At 36.2% G+C, this 15,200-nt stretch overlaps 2 long non-coding RNA genes across 2 annotated transcripts; both read left to right on the forward strand.

The window, feature by feature from the left end:
* Positions 1-7,367: 7,367 nt before the first annotated feature.
* On the forward strand, positions 7,368-8,389 carry LOC129106496 (uncharacterized). Its single transcript, XR_008531838.1, has 4 exons — positions 7,368-7,411; positions 7,584-7,650; positions 8,179-8,219; positions 8,318-8,389. It is a non-coding gene; the product is annotated as an uncharacterized LOC129106496 (long non-coding RNA).
* A 5,054-nt stretch (positions 8,390-13,443) lies between these two features.
* Positions 13,444-14,543, forward strand: LOC129106500 (uncharacterized). Its single transcript, XR_008531839.1, has 3 exons — positions 13,444-13,587; positions 13,925-14,097; positions 14,490-14,543. It is a non-coding gene; the product is annotated as an uncharacterized LOC129106500 (long non-coding RNA).
* The last annotated feature ends 657 nt before the right edge of the window (positions 14,544-15,200 follow it).

A 15,200-nucleotide genomic window follows, 5' to 3' on the forward strand; every position in this document is an offset into this window, starting at 1 on the left:
TTTTGCCAAACACAAGCATGATCTTCAGATGACGAAGCCTTTTCATTTTTAGCTTTGAGTTTTTCCTCTTTTACAGCCCTTGAGCAAAGTAATCTAATTTAATTCTTGTACTGTAAAAAGTAAAAACGCAAATTAACAAAGAACTGCTTGGATGGATTGTCTGCATGCATTTGCTTTATTCTTACTCTGAAACCCAACTGCAGTTGAAGTGATTATTTCACTTGGCTACACATCATTGTTTTTTTCTGAATATTCTAAGGAAATGTGTTCGCCTAAGGTAAAACGCCTTTTTTGCCTGGTTAAGTTGAAAGAATAATAACATGTATGTTCCTCACCATCATCAACCTGTTAACATAGTTTCAGACATTCATTCTGGCAGCAGCTCAAAACAACTGAGCTCCTCATCAGATGCAGATTAGGGGCTCAAGGGGCTCAAAGGCTTCTTGGATGTTAGAAAGGAAAGAGCTTGTTAAATTGTAGTCAGAGACTCCTATGTCAGAGACACTTAGGAATTAAGTGTTTGGCCTGTTATTGCAAATGGTTATTCAGTTAGATTTGGTGTAAAAGATTAATAACTGATGCCTGTTAGCATACAGTACGAGAACAAAACCTTAAAAAGGCAACAAATCCTAAATGCAAAAGGGAAGGAACTGCAGCAGCAAATGTTATTGGTATGATGGTAAACACAGAGCATAGTGAGAACTGTATAGTAGGTTATACAGGCCACCCGGTACACTTGTATGAGTGTGATGGTATTACTAGTCAGGTGAAAGCCAAACATATGACCCATCAATGAACCACTGATGCTGAAGCATGAATCAAATAATGATAGTCAATCTGACTGATGCAAACACAACTTCAGTCCTCCACCTGATGAACTCTGATGATCCATATTTTCCCAGCAGACTTTATCATTCACATTATAGAGAGCAGTTTCGAGAGAGTAATAACAAAACTCCACTCTTTGTCTGTATGTACTATGTATTCTGCCTTCCTCAAAATGAAGACAGACCTATTACAAAAACCTTTTGCAATTGAAACGGCCCCTTCCTGCTCATACAAAGGTGGAGGATTAATATCATTTGTTTGATTTTAGTTTTAATTTATGCCAGGAAGTAAGGTGTTTTAAAAGAGTCCATGGAAAATGTGGGGGCAATGACTTCACTCAAATAACAACTAGAGTTAAAAACACCTGTGCAAGATAGTTCTGGAAATATGAAGTGAAATGCAGATTACAGTGTTGATTGATCAGGAAAAAAATGTACTGCATGTTTTGCTTTGAGCAGACAATGAAAATGCTAAGTGTGTGTACAGGTGTGAGTAGTTTGTGAGCAAATGGAGAACAAACTCTTTCATTTTCTTCTGACCTATTTAGCAAATACTGTGGCCCACCTTATCTAACTACATCGCATGCTCTAAGTAGATGTAAAGCGGGGGTGTTTCTATGGCCTATTAGTTTGTGTGATTCAGTGTTGATGCTAGCTGTGGTTTTCCTGAGAGCAAGTTCACACAATGACACTTGAGTACATGAAAGTCCACATAGTCAAGTATCTTCTCTCTAGACAGTCTTCGTATTCGGCTTCATCATGGCTGGACGCCTGCTGTTTGTCATCCTCATGTGTAAGTTAATCCTCCTATAGGTTCTCTCATCATTTATGTAGTATATTACAAACTATAATGCAGTTTCCATCCGGCAAACATGACATTAATATATAATGTCTGCCATATAGTATCAGCATGAAATACCATATTTATGTTTAATCTTTTTTATGGTTGCTGATTTTATCTTATGTGTTCTTATTTCCTGTGTTGTTGCTCTGTGCCGTTTATTTGTGAACTTATTGTAGAACTGCAGTACAGAGTCTTATTTCCTTATTTGGACAAACAGTGTCTTGATCTTGACTCCAACCTCTGTTTGACAGAATTTCACATTGGGTGGAATTTTCATCATCAACATTTTTTTTGAAAGTATTAATGACGTATTATGTTTGCCTTGTCAACATTTTGTATTTCCAACAGATTCCTTTCATAAGATTCAAACACAAGGTCAGTCTCTGATCTATTTATCTTTCATGTCTAGCTGTGCTGTTTTCACTGTAAGGGGAGTTTATTATAGTCGTTTATTAATTTGAATATTTTTACACTATTTCACACCAGTAATTCACCATATTAATGAAATTATTTAGTCTAATATTTCATAGGTTTACCTCTGAATTTTCAGCTCGTCCTCCACCTAAACTGATAGTGAGTTCACCGGTGATCACAGAGACAGAAACAGTCACACTGAACTGTTTGACTTCACCATCTGTTCCTGTTCATCAGTGTTATTTCTACACTGTGGGGCGAAAAACTACCAAAGGCTTCCCTTGTCTTCGAACACTGACAGGAACTGAGCTGTTGATGATGTCACATCAGAGATCACCTGCTGAGGTTAAAGTGAAATGTTTTTACACTGTAATGCTCGGAGAGAGAAATTCTCCATCTCCACACAGTGACACATCCTCCATCACCATCCAAAGTAAGTGACTTCTTTTCATGTAGTGTTAGTAATAGATAACTAGGTGGTGTTGTGTTATATTTATATGTTTTGAGGGGGGCTGAAAAAAAGAGGAACAAACTAATGATTCAACCACTTCCAAGTTACATTAAGATGCTGCCTGTGGGATGAAATGTTTTTTGCCTTTTTTGTTGTCAGATTTAGGCTTTATTATGCATTATGGTTATTTATTACAGTGTAAATTACACTCACACAGTTGTTATTATTATGCACAATTAAGTTGAATGTTAATGATAAAACACAATGACTGAGCTGTAACAGTATGACATGATGATGGTCTTTTCACTCATCTCTTAATAGGTCAAAAACCACAATTGTCTCTTCATCATTCTTACGGTGAACAGGTTATCTTTACTTGCTCTCTGCCTGGATCTGCTAATGAACATACAACATGTAACCTGTACTTTGGAGAAACAAGTCATCCCTTCCTAAATAAAACCGTCTGGAAGAAAAAGTCCTCAACCAATCAGTGGTTCTGCCAGTTTTTTGTCAAAATTGATGATTTGCTGAGACAGCTACATTTTCTTCAAAGAAGCGATGCCAGCTGTGATTACAGTTTGGGAAGTGAACCCAACTCTTTGTCTCCTCGTAGTGATGGATACAGTTTGAATGGTGAGTTGGCAAAGACATGGACACACATGCTACATAAACTTAACTGTATGTGACACAACACTTGAAATTAATTATTGTAAAAAAAGTTAATTTCCACTGAATGTGTGAATTCAGACAAACGTCACAAATGATTTCTCCACAATTGAGTATTTTATTGTATGTCATTTAATATGTTTCTATATGATGCTGTGACAGCAAAATCAGAATCAAGTTAAATGGCCAAGTACAAGAACTTTTCAAAAAAATAGGCTGTGTGGCAAACAAATGTTTTTGATACTTAATTGTTTTTCCATCAAGATAATCCTCACAAATGACCAACACTTTAGGGTTTTTAAGCAGAAGTGGCTGCCATTCCTGCAGCGCTCTATGGACGTTAGGGTCGTTGTTGATTAAACAGAAGAGCTTATCACTCACTTTTCAAAGTTGTCGTTCCACAAAAGTATAAAGTTCAGTTACTTTTAGTTCATGTATATTGCTACCACACACACACTGTCTGGTGTGTGTGTGTGTGTCTATATATATATACACACATATATATATATACACATATATATATATATATATATATATATATATATATATGGCCTTAGGCCTCTCTTCTTCAATGGCTAAAATCAGCATAAATGTTCTCTGGTTTCATGTTTTTTTTTTTTAAAGGTTCTTTGTTTAAGTCATTGCATAAGAAAACCCCCGAAAAATGTTGTTTATTTGTACAGATGGAAAATTGACAGACACAAATTCCGTTCCCTTTTACTGTAGATATTGTGAAAAAATAATCAAGCATGGACTCCACAAAATCACCTTTGAATATGAACACAAATAGTTTCTTCTCTTACTGCCTGCTCAAGCGATTGCACAAATACTATCCCACACTAATGTTCACACATGAAGCTGAAAGGTCCACATTTTCTTTGTTGTAGATATTGTGGAGTCAAGTATGATGCAGACTTCGCCAGCATCTACTCTGACCACAGGTAGGACATCCATTTAAATAGAAATTCAGATCATAACCAAAAATAACTTACTATGTTTGTTATTTTGAAAAGTTTGAAAAGTTTTGTATTCAGCAGGTCTGACTGTTAGCAGGTTTCTTTCTTACACTCCTGTAACTCCTATAAAACAAACATCAGGTAACAAAAATAGAGATAAATGAAGTTTGACTTTTATTAATCACATATCATATTTGTATTTTGCTATATGTGAGTGTTATGACTGTATTCTCTCTCAAATGTTTTCTTTTATTTGAGCATTTTGACAAATATACATATACAGTATATGAGTATACAATATCAATACAATATCCTCTTTGGTTTTCTTTTTCAAATATGTTTATAACAATAACAGTAATAACAAAATAAAAGTATAAATTCCTTTTTTTGAAATGCAATTTTCTTCTTCCATTAGATCTGACTGTTGGATCAAGCAACACTGGTAGTTTTATTTCTTCTTCCCTAACACCAGTGAAACCAACATCAGGTGACACTAATACTTAGTTTTTAAATAATTTACTGTGAATAAAAAAAATTCACTGTAATGCTACATTAACTTAACTGTATGTGACACAACACTTGAAATTAAAAGTTAATTTCCACTGAATGTGTGAATTCAGACAAACGTCACAAATTATTTCTCCACAATTGATTCTTTTATTGCATGTCATTTAAAATGTTTCTATATGATGCTGTGACAGCAGAATCAGAATCGAGTTAAATGGCCAAGTACAAGAATTTTTCAAAAAAATAGGCTGTGACACTAATCTGTTTCCTTTTACTGTAGATATTGTGAAAAAAGAATCAAGCATGGCCTCTACAAAATCAGCACTGAATATGAACAAAGGTAGGACTTACTATAGCAATCCAGAACATCCTCACATATTACTTTAAAATATATTTTTTAAGTTTTTGTGTGTGTATTTATTCACCAGATTTTACTGATAGCAGTTCTAGTGCTCCCACTCTTGTAATTCCTGGGAAACCAGCATTAGCTAACACAATGCTAGATGTATTATATGTGACATTAAATAAACACAAATAGTTTCTTCTCTTACTGCCTGCTCAAGCGATTGCACAAATACTATCCCACACTAATGTTCACACATGAAGCTGAAAGGTCCACATTTTCTTTGTTGTAGATATTGTGGAGTCAAGTATGACGCAGACTGATCCAGCATCTACTCTGACCACAGGTAGGACATACATTTAAATAGAAATTCAGATCATAACCAAAAATAACTTCCTTTGTTTGTTATTACACTCCTGTAACTCCTATTAAACAAACATCAGGTAACAAAAATACAGATAAATGAAGTTTGACTTTTATTAATCACATATCATATTTGTATTTTGCTATATGTGAGTGTTATGACTGTATTCTCTCTCAAATGTTTTTCTTTTATTTGAGCATTTTGACAAATATATACATATACAGTATATGAGTATACAATATGATACAATATACTCTTTTTTGGTTTTCTTTATCATATATGTTTTAAATGCAGTTTTCTTCTTTCATTAGATCTGACTGTTGGATCAAGCAACACTGGTAGTTTTATTTCTTCTTCCCTAACACCAGTGAAACCAACATCAGGTGACACTAATACTTAGTTTTTAAATAATTCACTGTGACTTTTTGTGGCAATTCATGCCTTTATTATATAGTGACAAAAGACAGGAAGGCAGGGAGCAAGAGATTAGAAATGCAATGTATGTCATTTCATAATTATTGTATTTTGTCACTACTGACACTCCTATGAATCTAGCATCAGGACACAATATTAAAGGTGACAAAATCATATGGTCAAAGTCTGCTATGAATGTTTTTTTTGTTTATGCCTGTAGGTCAGACTCTGTCTAACACTAGCTCTCTCCCTGGAACTCCACCTAATCCACCATCAGGTGAGTAAAACGTATGTGCTAACTTACAGATGAGATCCAATTCATTTTTTATTAAGTATTTTCTTCCCAAAACAAATTGGCATATTTGGTGGCAAGTTAGTTTGACTAATGCAAGCATGTCCTTCTCGCAAAAAGTGAACAAATACTTAAGATTTAATATTATGTTGTTAGACATTGTCACCACCTCATCAACAGTGGACATATCAGGTGTTTTTGCTGGGTTTGAGCACTTTGTATTGCCTTACAGTGTCACAGTGCAGCCACCTTCTCTGTGATTATTATACTGAATTCAATGGTTAATCATGTTCACAACTTGTTTTACATATTTAATTTATATCAGTTGCAAAGCAATACACTGGCCCTCATTTTTCAAATATTTGGTGTGCCATTAGTACGCATTCACACACATTCATGCTTTTGTGTTAAAGATAAAACTGGAACTGACTTGGTTGTGGCTTCCAAAACAGGAACAGGGATGTGGATGCTCAAGATAGTTGCTGCTTGTCTTGGAGGTGTTTTTGCACTTGGACTGGCACTTCTCTGTACCAAAAGAAAATTGCGTGAGAACTTGATTCATGTATCTGTAAAACATTTTTCCTCCCTGCTGTTTTTGGGAGATTTCAAAGAATCTGAGCAGATGATCAGGCTAAAGGAGCTAAAGCCCCTTTAAAACACATGCGTGCACATAACTCTCTGTTTAATCAACAATATAAATGACCACAAATGCATGAATATGAATGGACGTTAATAGTCCCACACCTGTGTATGAAGCAACCAAGCATTTCAGAAAAAGCTGCCATACAAGCACAACTTCAGGACTCTGCCTGAACTAACATTAGGCTTTTCTCCCTTTGGTATTTTTCAGAAAGATGTTCTAACAAGAGGTAAGATTTATTTAATGATGCATTAAATATCACATTTTTTATTTTTTTCAAAAGATGATCTTATTCACTGCAAGTAGCTGCAGCAGGACGTTAGTTGTTGAATGAGGGGAGAGAATTCATTCACCATCCTCAACTTCCCCATTAAACCTTCAACTTTATAAGAGGCCAGTGGTCTCGGAGGTGTTTGGAGAAAGAAATATATCCATCTGGATATTATATTTATTATCCTACAGTGCATTTTGTTTCTTGTATAATGAGGACACACTTACTTTCTAATAACACTTGTTCCCATTTAGGTCACAAGCCAATGTCACAGGTAATGTGCACAGTAGATTCTTTCTAATCACAGTATTAGAAAGTAGTATATTGGATCTATATTTTGGTCTTTTAGTGTATTGAAGTGTGTTTTACCTTATATTGCAGATGACTTAATGTGCATGAGAAATCTTGACCATGGAGGATCGGTAATTGAAAAATATAACCTTTTTCTCTCTCAGTTGCAACATTCACGTCACCTTAAATAATGAAATTATTAGCCTTTCAAATAGCAAACCTCCTCAAGATGGATTACAGTAATGTGTCAATTTATTTATGAATTCTTCTCACTTCCTCTCCGCTCTTTCCTCTTGTCTTTAGTTACCTGAAGATAATGATGGAGCCTACAGTGTGATCACCTCAGTACCGGCTGCTGACTGTTTTACTGGTGGGCTGCTTTTCTCTTTACACCTACTTGAATGTAGAGTGTGGTTCTTTTACATGGTGGAGATCAGGTCTTTATTCTATACATAATGTATATGATGTACAATAAAAAAGAGAATCTCAATTTAGTTCTTGGCATAATATACCAGAAGGTGTATGACTGATATAGTTAGATTTATATGCCCTTTAGCTACAATAATTACATTATACACTATTACTATAAACTACTGTATTTCATAAGAAACACAACAACAAACAACCCTACCCCATTTTAGTGTATTAACACAAGCAATTGTCCCAAAAAAGGCTTTTATTTCCATAATACTTTTACTGGCTTGTGTTATAGGCTGATAATAATTGACTGAAATCTTATTAAAGACGACTCAATTTAGTGGAGCACAATTACTTTTTATGAATTAATTCTAAACATAGATCAGGTAGACTTTACTGTTGGCTTTTTACAGACGGTGCATTCAAATGTCAACCTTGACAGAAAACATCATTAGTGAGCTGTTCTCTTTCACATTTGCAGGTCCTGAGAAACTGAAGGAGCAAGAGGCTCAAAATGAGGATGTAAGTGAGCGTTGCACAGTGTTGAATTTGAATGCAATATAGGTTTATACAAGCTATAGATTTAAAGCGTTCTTACAGTTGGTTTCTTTCTTCTCCAGTCTGCCATTTATCATGTGTACTCCACCATCTCCGAGAAGCCTCCTCCATCAGCCCTGAAGGACGTGGTGTACAGCACCCTGCAGGCACATTGAAGCATAAACCTTTCATACCATGTAGAGAAACAGAAAGCAGACAGCCTAAACAATTGTTATTAATCCATGTTTATTTTCTAAAAGTTCATTTTTTAATTCTTCATGTTTTTTGTAAAATTGATTATATATGTGATCTGGTGTTGACCTGTGAAAAGACGCTGACGCATGAAACTGGTGTCAGCTGGGTGGCTTTTTAGCTTCCGTTAGCACACTCCATATTTTGTTTGATAGGAAGAAAAGATGATTGGATTTTGATATAGAAATACACAAAAATTGATGTTTCTAATTTTGTTGCATTTATTGTTAAATAGGTGCACAAAATGGGCGGTGATGTGATCTAAAAGGGTAAAAAGGCATCTTCATTTCATCTTGACATGTTTTCTTCATTCTTCATGATTTGTTCTAAATGTTAAACTGATATCCTACATGTGATACTAAATCGTAACAGCAACATGTTTGTTACACTCTGTTGGTTGGTCTACATACTCGAGTTTAGACTAAACTTGATTCTTTTCGAACAACCGTAAGGACTCTGTTGCACATGACACCTCCTTTGCTTTATTAAGGGCCAAGGCACATAACATTTGAAGGATGCACCTGGCAAACAAAAGTCCTTCATTGCAAACCATCAGTACGCACACCAGACAGTAATTAACAACACAGGGTCCCACATTGCAATCTGTTTTCAGGGTCACATGTTTGTAACAAACCATGCATGTATGAGCGAAATGCAGATTTCTGTGTTGAAAGGTCAGGACAAAAATTGGTAAATGTGGGGACAATGACTTTACCTAAATTACAACTAGAGCAAAAAACACCTGTGCAGGATAGTTCTGGAAATATGAAGTGAAATGCAGATTACAGTGTTGATTGATCAGGAAAAAAATGTACTGCATGTTTTGCTAAGAGCAGACCATGAACATGCTAAGTGTATGTCCAGGTGTGATTAGTTTGTGAGCAAATGGTGAACAAACTCTTTCATTTTCTTCTAATAATAATAATAATAATAATTGATTGTACTTGTATAGCGCTTTTCTAGTCATCAAAGCGCTTTGACATTACTAATCAATCACCCATTCACATCCATTCATACACTGATGACAGGGGCTACCATGCAAGGTGCCACCTGCACATCAGGACCCTAACTAACATTCATACACATACATACACCGCAGGAACAGCCTGCGGGAGCAACTTGGGGTTAAGTGTCTTGCCCGAGGACACATCGACATGGACTGCCGGAGCCAGGGATCGAACCCGCTGATCCTCCGATTGAAGGACGACCCTGCTCTCCACTGAGCCACAGCTGAACTATTTAGCAAATACTGTGGCCCACCTTATCTAAATACATCACTGCTCTAAATGGATGTAAAGCGGGGGTGTTTCTGTGGCCTATTAGTTTGTGTGATTCAGCGTTGATGCTAGCTGTGGTTTTCCTGAGAGCAAGTTCGCAAATAAACACCTGAGCACATGAAAGTCCACATAGTCAAGTATCTTCTCTCTAGACCAGGGGTGGGCAATTATTTTTCCCAGGGGCCAAATGAGCAACTGAAAATATTTTGGAGGGCCGGGCCAAAATGCCGAACTCAATTATGCATAATATACATTTTATTTCTATATAAAAAGCAGTAAATGGCATTGTTTTGACCGCTGGTAAGAGTGTATGTTATTATTTGGCAATTAAAAGGTGAGGTTAGCTTTCAAAAATATCATTTATTCAAATAGAATTTCCAAAATGATAAACAAAATGTGAAACATTTGACTCATTTTCAGTCACATTAATAACAAAGGGCATTTTGAGTTTCATATACTATTGAAACAAGGATTTTCTTAGCTTTCTAAAGACATCACATCATCTTTGTAGCCAAAATAAACAAGACATGTCACTGAACTGTGTAACTGTGTAAAGAAAAGCGTCCCAGTTTTGTAGCCTTTTTGACTTTACATGCCTATATTAAACATTTAATGTTTTCAGAACTGTGCAAAAAAAGAAAGAAAAGAAAAAGATCAAGTGTCCCATTTCACTTGTTATATTTCCACATTTTAGTGTTCTTCAGTTCTTTTTTTTTTTTTACTGTGCAGAACTGTGGGCAGGGGCGCCGCTAGGGATTTTGGGCCCCATGAAAAGAATCTTTACAGGGCCCCCAACACAGCGGCAAAATTTTTTGATGCTATTTTACATACAATTATGCATTTTAATGGTATTTTTGACTATCATTACCATATTTGTGAAAGAAGAACAGCATGACAGTTGACATGTACAGTAGGGGAAGAACTGAGCACTCTGAATACAATGGAATTCGTTTTGAGTCATTTATTTGCTGCACCACTGATTCTTAAATTGGAAATAAACTCTTCCCATGAAAAAATAGCAATTATAATCAGTGGAGAGAAAAATTTTCTGTATTATAATTTCATCATCATTAGGGGCCTCTCTGGGCCCCCTCCATCATGGGCCCCTAGAATCCGTCTCCTTTACCCCCCTTTTCGGCGCCCCTGACTGTGGGCTATCACAAAGCTGGTTCTGGTCGCTGCATCTCTGGCTGCAAGCTTTGTAACACAGCCTTGTTGTTTTTCGAGCTTTGCTAGTAAATCCTCGTTCGGCATCAGTCAAGTGTTTGTATTTCTCGGCATGTTTCGTCTCGTAATGCCGTTTCAAATTGTCCTCTTTAAACACGGCGACATGCTCCCCACAAACCAAACACACAGGTTTACCCTTGACTTCAGTAAAGAAAACATTAGTAGTCCATATTTGTTTGAAAGTTCTGCTTTCGGCATCCACTTTCCTCTTTTTGGCATGAGCCGACATGTTCGCATGTTTCAGGGGTGACACGGAAGGAAGACAGGCTGTCAATCACACGCATTTCACGTGCACAGCTGACGTGCACGATTGCGTGCACTGTGAGAATAAATGGGCTTCAAAATAAAAGCACTGCGGTTTTAGTCCACCCATAAGATAATTAGAAAATATGTTTTATTTTCTAATTATCATGTAATCTTTCGCGGGCCGGTCAGAATCGGCCCGCGGGCCTTATACAATGCCCAGGTCTGCGTCTAAGTAGATGTAAAGCGGGGGTGTTTCTGTGGCCTATTAGTTTGTGTGATTCAGCGTTGATGCTAGCTGTGGTTTTCCTGAGAGCAAGTTCACACAATGACACTTGAGTACATGAAAGTCCACATAGTCAAGTATCTTCTCTCTAGACAGTCTTCGTATTCGGCTTCATCATGGCTGGACGCCTGCTGTTTGTCATCTTCCTGTGTAAGTTAATCCTCCTATAGATTCTCTCATCATTTATGTAGTATATTACCAACTATAATGCAGTTTCCCACTTGCAAACATGACAATATATAACGTCTGCTATACAGTATCACCATGAAATGAACTTATTATAGAACTGCAGTGCAGAGTCTCATTTCCTTATTTGGACAAACATTGTCTTGATCTTGTCTCAGAATTTCACATTGGGTGGAGTTTTCATCTTCTACATTTAAAAAGAAAAAGTATTAATGACGTATTATGTTTGCCTTGTCAAGATTCAAACACAATGTCAGTCTCTGATCTTTTATCTTTAATGTCTAGCTGTGCTGTTTTCACTGTAGTAGTTTATTATAGTTGTTTATTTATTTGAATATTTTTACACTATTTTACACCAGGAATTTACTATATTAATGAAATTATTTAGTCAACACATCCTCCATCACAATCCAAAGTGAGTGACTTTTTTCATGTAGTATTCGTAATAGATAACTAGGTGGCGTTGTGTCATATTTCAGATGTTTTGAGGGGGCTGAAAAAAGAGGAACAAACTGATTTAAAAACTTACAAGTTACATTAAGATGGTGCCTGTGGGATGAAATGTTTGTGCATGGACTCCACAAAATCAGCACTGAATATGAACAAAGGTAGGATTTACTATAGCAATCCAGAACATCCTCACATATTACTTTAAAATATATATTATAAGTTTTTGTGTGTGTATTTATTCACCACAAATGATATGAACGACAATAAGAAAGCAACTAATGGAGAAACTTAAATTTGTCCGACCAATAAGCCATCACTTTGGTAGATGTGATCTAAATATACAGTGACACACAAACTGGGGCTTTATAAATTGTCAAGTGTGTGTGTTCATGTGGCCTCTCTATCAGCGTGGCTCACGTCTGACGCCTGCTGTGGTTTTCCTGAGAACATGTTCCGCAAAATGACATTCTCAGTAAGTGACAGACACACAAGTGTTGTGTTTAAAAGACTCTTTGACATTCACATCATTCAGCCTCATCATGGCTGGACGCCTGCTGTTAGTCGTCCTCATATGTAAGTCAAACCTCTTGTCATTTTCTTTCATTGTAAAGTTTTTTTTTCTCTCCCTGTTAAAGGGTTCATTGGTTGGGAGTTCTTTTCTGTATCGATTCGAGGGTCCTGGGACAGAGGATGTCGTATGTGTACAGATTGTAAATCCCTCTGAGGCACAGTTAGGATTTGTGATTTTGGGGTAAACAAAATAAATTGAATTGAAAGAAATGTAGTTACTCACCAATACATGTCAGCCCATTGTGTTTTGGTATCAGAATGTTTTAATAAACTTTTACATCAGGTAATTTTCTTCTCTAACAGATCCCTTTTCTGAGATGAAAGCACAAGGTCAGTCCCTGAGTTTAATATTAGTTATTAGAAGAAATGTCATCACAGTAAGCACTGTTTGGCACATAGTTGGCTGTACAGTACTCTTAACTTTTCTATGCTGTTAATTAATGAATCACAGTTGTTCATTTGGGATTTTCTTATCTTAATGCAGCTGTTAAGTATGTCAAGCAAATATATTTATCATCAGAATAATTGTAAGTAAAAGCAATTTTCAGATATGTAATGTAACATACATTAAAATTTTCAGCACTTCTTCCACCTAAACTGACAGTGAATCCATCGGTGATCACAGAGACAGACTCAGTCACACTGAACTGTCAGACTCCATCATCTATTTCTTTCACTGAGTGTTATTTCCGCATTGTAAGCGGAGGACCTGGCAAAAGCTTCCCTTGTCTTCAGACACTGACAGGAAGTGAGCTGCTGAAGATGTCAAATCAGAGTTCACCTGCTGAGGTTAAAGTGACGTGTTTTTATCTAAAAGGAATTCAATCTCCTGACAGTGACATGTCCTCCATCATCATTCGAAGTGAGTGAACACTGTTGCTATGCACTAATATTAGGATATCTTGCTACAGTATGAGCACATCAGAGTTTGGTCTTTAAAAGAAGAAGAGATATACGATTTAGACTGGGCATCCTCCGTCACTATATATGTATCAAAAGATTTATATTAAATAAATGAAATGTTCAGTTAGTTAATCAAATGTATACTTACAATTTCACTTTACAAAATTTTCAGCATCTCTTCGACCAAAATTGACAGTGAATCCACTGGTGATCAATGAGACAGACTCAGTCACACTGAACTGTCAGACTCCATCATTTGCTTCTGTAACTCTGTGTAGTTTCTACGATTTAAGTAGAGGAACCATTGGAGTCCCCTCATGTCAGCAAACAATGACAGGAACTGAGCTGTTGAAGATGTCACAACAGAGATCACCTGCTGAGGTTCAAGTGACGTGTTTTTACACCGTGAAGCTTGGAGAAAAAATGTATCTATCTCCACACAGTGACACATCCTCCATCACAATACATAGTAAGTGACTGCTTCTCACATCTGATATTATAATGTATTGATACAGTATCGGCACAAGAAAACTGATAATTTTTCTGTCCGATTCATAGAATTCTGAATGAGTGAAATCCGGCATGGAACAACTCCATGTTTGTGTCTGTAATCAAATGAATGCCATTTGAGATGTTAAATTATTGCTTATTGCCCTATTTTCACAATAACATCAACACACAAATCATCACAACATTAACATAAATACCTATGCATACCCATGGCCACAATTGGAATACAAAAGATTTTACTTTGGTTTCTTATTTTGTGAAAATAACAGCTCAAGTGATTATATAAATACAATGTTCCAAACAGTTGTCCACACATGAAATTGACAGGTTCAAATTCATCTTCCTTTATAGAAGTTGAGGAAAAAGAGCCACACAAGACGCAGACTATGCCGGCATTTACTATGACCACAGGTAGGACATATATTTAAATAGAAATCCAGAACATTATCAAAAATCAATTACTAAATTTGTTATTTATAAAGTTTTATGATTTTTATTCAGCAGGTCTGACTGTTAGCAGGACCCATGCCTCCGCTCCTGTAGCTCCTGTTACTCTTGTAACTCCTGTAACATCAGGTAACAAAATTTCAGGTAAGTAAAATGTCACTTTAATAAATCACAATTCATGTGTTTCTGAATATTAAGGCTATATTAAAGTGTACTTTTGTTCATTCACCAGGGCGGACTGTTAGTACGTCAAGCAACACTGTTAGCTTAATATCTACTTTTCAAACAACAGTGAAGCCAGCATCAGGTAATTATTAAGTTTTTCAACAATTCAGCATCTTTCAAAGTGTTTATATACACACTAGTAAGTGTCCTGATATTCATATGTGAAACACTGAATATGGTTACAAGAAGTGATTATCCTGAGTCTCCGTCACAGCACATACTAAGGTGATGGTTGCTGATGGTTCTCACATAGTGTGTGATAGAGATGCAGTTGCTTATGCTTATGTGAAGTTAACTTTCATTTTGTGCAGAGGCTAGTCTACATTCTTCAAGTAAAATAAAGCTATTAAGCAGCACACAAAAACAGTGCCCTGCTTAACATTTAAGACA

Source organism: Anoplopoma fimbria, chromosome 17, assembly GCF_027596085.1.
Source record: "Anoplopoma fimbria isolate UVic2021 breed Golden Eagle Sablefish chromosome 17, Afim_UVic_2022, whole genome shotgun sequence".
NCBI classification, from domain to species: Eukaryota; Metazoa; Chordata; class Actinopteri; order Perciformes; family Anoplopomatidae; genus Anoplopoma; species Anoplopoma fimbria.